Genomic DNA, 6,390 nt, shown 5'->3' on the forward strand with positions numbered 1-6,390 from the left:
AGTTGGTACGCCATTTGAACAGTTAAAGAGCGCAATACTTCAGGGGACGAAAGACAGGAGAATGCGACACACACTTTGATAAGTGATAAGATTCATCTCTCTAAATGCGCAACACCAGTTCCATAGAAGAGATAAAGTTAATAAATCCCACGTCACTATCTTATGATACACCAAAAAAACATAGTTGTTCTACTGACAGAGCAACAGAAGGCACGCTGATACAATGCCTAAGATCTTTGGCCATCTCTGCTGCTTCTACTATCTCTCGCGTGTTTTTGGTCGTCCTGAGCTAACAGCACAATTTCCGGGGAGGTCTGCAAGGTCACGTGGCGACACATTGCCGAAGCTGTGGTTGTACCGTTGTACGCCGGAATTTGAAAAATGTGCAGTGCTGTTCGCTTATGACGACCGAAAAACGCGAGAGATAGTACAAGCAGCAGAGACGGCCAAGGATGCCAGGCATTGTATCAGCGTGCCTTCCATTGCTCTGTCAGTAAAAAACTATGTTTGTTCGGTGTATCGCAAGATAGTGACATGTGATTTATTAACGTTATATCTTCTATGGAACTGGTGCTGCACATTTAGAGAGATGAATCTTATCCCTTAGGGGTGAATGTGGTTACGTGGATGTGAAGCTCCGCAGGCGCGGTGTTACGTTTTATATTCATGTGTTTTATTCAATAAAAGTCACAGTTTCGCCGCAAGGGCGAAGCAATGAATGCGATAGCAAGAAACTAATGCTATACGAAGTGGGGCTCGCCGATGGATACTCTCAGTTTGAACAGCGCTTCTGTTGCAAAGGCGGCCAAAGCAGCGAAGGAAACTAGCATGCTTCAAGTGTCGAGCTGTGAAACTTGATAGTTCGCGCTCATCTTCTGTTTGTTCGTTTAGCGGCGTCCCTTGAGCTCGAGTGACTTTCGTACGCTCCGTAACATGAGTGCGGACATCACGGTGAAAGCGTGAAACATCCCTCTTCCCCTCACCACGAGAAAACCGCGCGAGCAGACAGCGGAAGGGCAAGGTTCTCCCTCCACAAATATAAGAAGAAGCGAGCGAGCTCGCCGACGATTTTAAATGCGCCCATGGCGCTCCTAGCGCCATCTGGCTGGTAATGAAGAAACGCTTATAAGCGCCTGCCATGTCTGAGTCCATCCAGCGGTAATGGGTATGTATATAACGCTCGCCGTTAGCTACGTGGAGGATCTGCGTCTCGTGGCGTAGTGGTTAGCACCACTCGCTGCGGAGCAAGAGGTCCCTGGTTCGATTCCGTGCTTCGGAAGCATTTTTCTGAATTACTTTTCTTTGGGGCTTTTATATATATATATACCTACTTATATATATATACGGTGCATGACGGCGACGGCGACGGCAAAATTCAGCCGAGACTGTCCATATAATTGCTATCGCAATAAAATTCATTTGGAAGTGAGCGCTTGTGTGTGTCGCATTCTCCTGTCTTTCGGCCACTGAAGTTTGCGCTATTGAACTGTTCAGATAACTACGCGTGGATGCAAAACCGCGACATGCGTGAAGTTGATGTCACTGCTTTTTTAACATGACAGTTCCGAAGCACCGGTGTCTCCCATAGAGGCACGCCAATACATTTACTTCCAGTATGCATTTATACTGCTTTCTCACACATTTAATTTAGTTCCGTCAATACGTTTGCTTCCAGTAGGAAGCGCTGTTGCTGTTGAATCTCCATTAGCATTTGGCACTTCTTTCGCTTTGCCTGTAGAAACGCTGCAAGTGTGTAAGAACTGATAAGTGCAGTTTTCAAAACTTTGCTCAAGAGATCACTCATGGTCTCGGTTACCACAAGAATTTCCTAATGTAAAAAAGCATTTAGGTCATTTCATGTATTGTCTAAAGCTAGGCTGGGTTTCGCAATGAATAGTTATGTTGCTTCGAATTATAAGCTTACATGTTTTTGTTTGTTTAAATCAGAGATAATTTCTATGGACACTATCGACTGCGCTGTTTTATCTTGAACGAATAAGCCACTAATGATTCATACGACTACAACGCAGGCACGGGGCGCCGCTATTTAACAGTGGATTGCTCTTGACAGCGGCAATTATTGTTCGCAAGGGTTTTGAAAACAACATTATTACCGGCTAGTGTTGGCTAAATCACAGCGTATGTAGGCTACCTTATGGTAATGCCAAATTCTTTCCACTAGCCCCGGGTAAAAATTCTCTCTTGTGAATGGTCGTGTCAAATATTGGTTAAGTGACGTGATAACAACAACAAAAAATGCAAGAAGGATTCGCGCTTAAATCTTAATAAATTAAGAATTTACTTCCTTTGTCTTACGTGCCCAAAATGACGATTTTTCTATGAAGCAAACCCTAGAGGAAAAAATAATTAAGCATTATTGGGAGCACCCTGGGCTTCCTGAAACACTGCTGCCCTAGCTGTTGAACCACATAAGGCATCAGTGGCTTGCAATGAAAAAGTTCCCATCAGCTTGGAAGCACAGCGTGATAGCCGAGACGCCATCATGGCCGGATGACGTACCAGTTTCCAGATTATGTATCTACATCAAAACAAATACCTTCCCGGGTTTTAATTATGGGTATTTTCGAGGTGATTTAGTGTTTTACACTGTCGTAAATTTCTTATTCGTGCTTTAAATGTTACTTTTGGCACCATAAAATTTCTTTTATTACTGGAATTTAGCAAAGGAAGATATTTCGTTGCATTTTTTATATTCCAGTTAGAAGAGCGGACGACACCCGTGCGGTAAGCTAAAATTTTCAGTACGCTTAAGCTACAATTGCAATATTTACAAAGGATTTATTCACTGTTTTATTAATGTAGAGTTGTTATGTAAAGTCACATTTCAAAGAAGAAGTAACAAAAAGCTTGCCAACAAGCTTTCTTGCCAACCTGAGCGCAGTTTATACTAAGAAACGTAGGGAATCCAAATTTAGGCCTTACGGATCTCGTCAAAATAAAAATTACGTATTTTCGCATATCCAGAGTCGAATTTCGAGGCCCCGATCCAGGCAAAATAGGAACAAACCACGATGAACGCATAGAAAAGAGGATGCTCCTACTCGTCGTAGTGGAACGTGTCGTGGCGAAAAAGTAATGAACAATGAAAGCGCATCACGCGAAAAACTGGTGAGGATTAATCCCGTCGACCAGAATAGAAAAGTTAAAGCTTGTTTTTTTTCTGATACGAGGTGTCTACCTGCTTTCTTCATTATTTGTGATTCTCCGCAAAATTGGAACGTGCAAATAAAACCATCTTTCAAATTTTATTTCTCCGTAAAGCGCAAAAGAACACAGTCAAAGAAAAGACAATCCACCTGTCGGCCTGATATGACTTGTCGCTTTCCGCAATACGATTCTGCCGCGTAGTGCCTTCGTTAAATGTTCGTCTCAGATTCGCCATAGGAAGATTCAGTTTGAACTAACACAGCGGCCGCCTTTTCCGCAAGGCCGGCATGTACTGTTTCGCTATCAGCTGAGCTTGGGCCTTGCAATCTGAAGATCAGTATCACAAATTACGTCTCCCTTTTTGGAGTTCTTAACAATGTGAAAACCGTATATTCTTACACCATATAATTCTTACAGCAGAGCTCTTATGCCCGCCGTTTATCCCTTTGGAGATGTTCACTAGAAACAATCACCATCATGCCAGCGCGCGCACTATTCATCTGCTGCTTTTCTCCCCGAACACATGGGTCTCGCTGCACCACTTATTCCGTCCTGGGATGAAATAACTCGGGCAAGAGAAGGAGTACAGAGACAGAGAAAAGAAATAAATAAAAAGCAAGAGAAAGAGAAAAATGGAGAGAAAAGAAGGTAGGAAGAGAAAAAGTATTTAAAGATGGAGATTGAAATACAGCCAGAAAGAGAAACAGAAAAAAAGGGATGAAGAAAAAAACAAAGATCAAGACAGAAAAAGAAAGAAAAGAGAAAGAGAAAAAGAGAGGAAGAAAGCAAGATATGTAGAGAGAGAGGAATGGAATAAATAGAAAAAAATGTACAAAGAGCAAGGAAAAGAGAGAAGGAAATAGAGAGTGAAAGAAAAAATACAAAGAAAGCGAGACTAAAAAGTGATTTACACTAAATATGATACTTGATGCAGGGATTTCCAAGCGATATTTAATCGAACCCTATCAATCCCAAGCGAATACTGGTGTTTTAAAATGTGACCACTTGAACACTTCTTGCATTGGGCTGTCAATGCACGTGCGCTTAGTTATGCCAGGATCAGTCTAGGGCAGACCAGATAAACTGTGCCCAACCCTTGGGTATCACATTCAAGAACTGCCCCCAAGCTGGTAATTCAAACGGTTCTTCAAGCGTTCTTAGGCCTTAACTTCTGCAGCGGAAATATTTGCGCAGTGTCAAATACTGAGCGTTATATCACCGATATTAACGAAAGCGCACAAGTAGCACGACCTTGCGTAATCTCTTGGTGCTAGCAGTTTGCTGTAGCCTTAATAACGCGCGCCTAACATTCTTGCTAGATTTCATCACGGTCAATCGCCGTTTAGACGGCGTTGTAACTGCTCTTTACTAAATATTTCAGGCGTGCCATATATATATATATATATATATATATATATATATATATATATATATATATATATATATATATATATATATATATATATATATATATATATATATATATGTATTGTATATAGACATAAAAATTATAAAGATGTTTAATGGCGGACAGTCGGCGAAGGTGAACGACAGCAGCAGTCAAGGCGGTGCCGACTCTCTGTGCGAGCTGCGTATCTCCGAAGAGGGCGAAGAGGGCGACCCACTAGAAGGGGCTGGAGAGGACGATCCACTTCAGAGTTCCAAAGCTTCGCTACAATTACCCCGGGTACGAAAAGAGAGCCGCCTGACGACCTAACAACTTGTCACAATGAGCGGGTCATGGTAGGCCTTGAGGCGCTCCACGTTTACAATGTCCCGCCCTCGACGGCGCATATCCGACGATGGATCGATGGGTTCAATCAGGTAGTTTACAGGGGATGTGCGTTCAACGACACGGTAGGGGCCTTCGTATTTGGGCACTAGTTATGAAGGGAGGCCTGGTGCAGAGGTAGGGATCGAGAGCCATACGAGCGCTCGAGTGAGGAACGTCGGCTCAGAAGTGATTCTCTCACAGCTAATGCGCCTCTGCCGCTCTTGGTCATGCGTAGTGAAGGTCTTGGCAACTTCGCGACACTCTTCAGCAAGTCGGTCTGTAGCAGAAATCGGCGCACATTCAGACCGATCCGGCTTGTGTGGAAGGATTGTGTCGATTGTGTGCGAGGGGTGACTGCCATACAACAAGAAAAAGGGAGAAAAGGCAGTGGTGCTCTGAGCTGCGGTATTGTAGCCGTAGGTGACGAAGGGCACAATGGCATCCCAATTGGTTTGATCGGCGGCGACGTACATGGAGAGCATGTCGCCTAGCGTACGGTTAAAGCGTTCGGTGAGGCCATTCGTCTGCGGGTGGTAAGCAGTAGTTTTGCGGTGAACAACGTTGCACTCTTTTAGAATGGCTTCGGCGACTTCCGATAAGAAGACGCGGCCTCGATCATTGAGCAGCTCCTGAGGTGGACCGTGACGTAGCATGAATCGGTGGAGCAGGAAGGAGGCCACATCGCGCGCTGTAGCCGCTGGGAGGGCGGCAGTTTCGGCGTATCACGTGAGGTGGTCTACAGCGACGATTTCCCAGTGGTTACCAGCGGACGTCAGAAGAAGTGGCTCATACAAATCGATGCCAACACGCCCAAATGGCCGGTCAGGGCAAGGTAGAGGTTGCAGACCTGCCGGCGACAGGTGCGTTGAAGTTTTGCGGCGCTGCCAATCGATACAGGAGCGAACGAACTTCTGCACGTAGCGGTACATCCCTCGCCAAAAGTACCGTTGGCGAATGCGATAGTAAGTTTTCGTTACCCCAGAATGCGCACACTGCGAATCAGAGTGGAACGACTCGCATATGTCAGAACGCAGAGTGCGGGGTATTACTAGTAGCCACTGGCGGCCGTCGCCGCTGCAATTGCGTCGGTGGAGGAGGTCGTCCCGAATGGCGAAATGGTGGGCTTGACGACGCGACGCGCGAGTGGATGGTGTTGCCGATGGATCAGTCAGCAAGTCTATCAGTGAGGTGATCCAGCTATCCTTGCACTGTTCGGTAGCTATGGTGTGAATGTCGATCGAAGAAACGGCAAGGGGAGACACTGAGCTGTGGGTATTGTCGTCAGGCAAGGGAGAGCGCGACAGGGTGTCGGCGTCAGCATGCTGGCGTCCGTTGCGGTACAGTACGCGGATATCGTAGTCTTGCAGGCGAAGTGCCGAGCGAGCGAGGCGGCCTGTGGGATCCTTCAATGACGACAACCACCATAGTGAATGATGGTCGGTGATCAC

This window comes from Rhipicephalus sanguineus, chromosome 7 (genome assembly GCF_013339695.2).
Source record: "Rhipicephalus sanguineus isolate Rsan-2018 chromosome 7, BIME_Rsan_1.4, whole genome shotgun sequence".
NCBI classification, from domain to species: domain Eukaryota; kingdom Metazoa; phylum Arthropoda; class Arachnida; order Ixodida; family Ixodidae; genus Rhipicephalus; species Rhipicephalus sanguineus.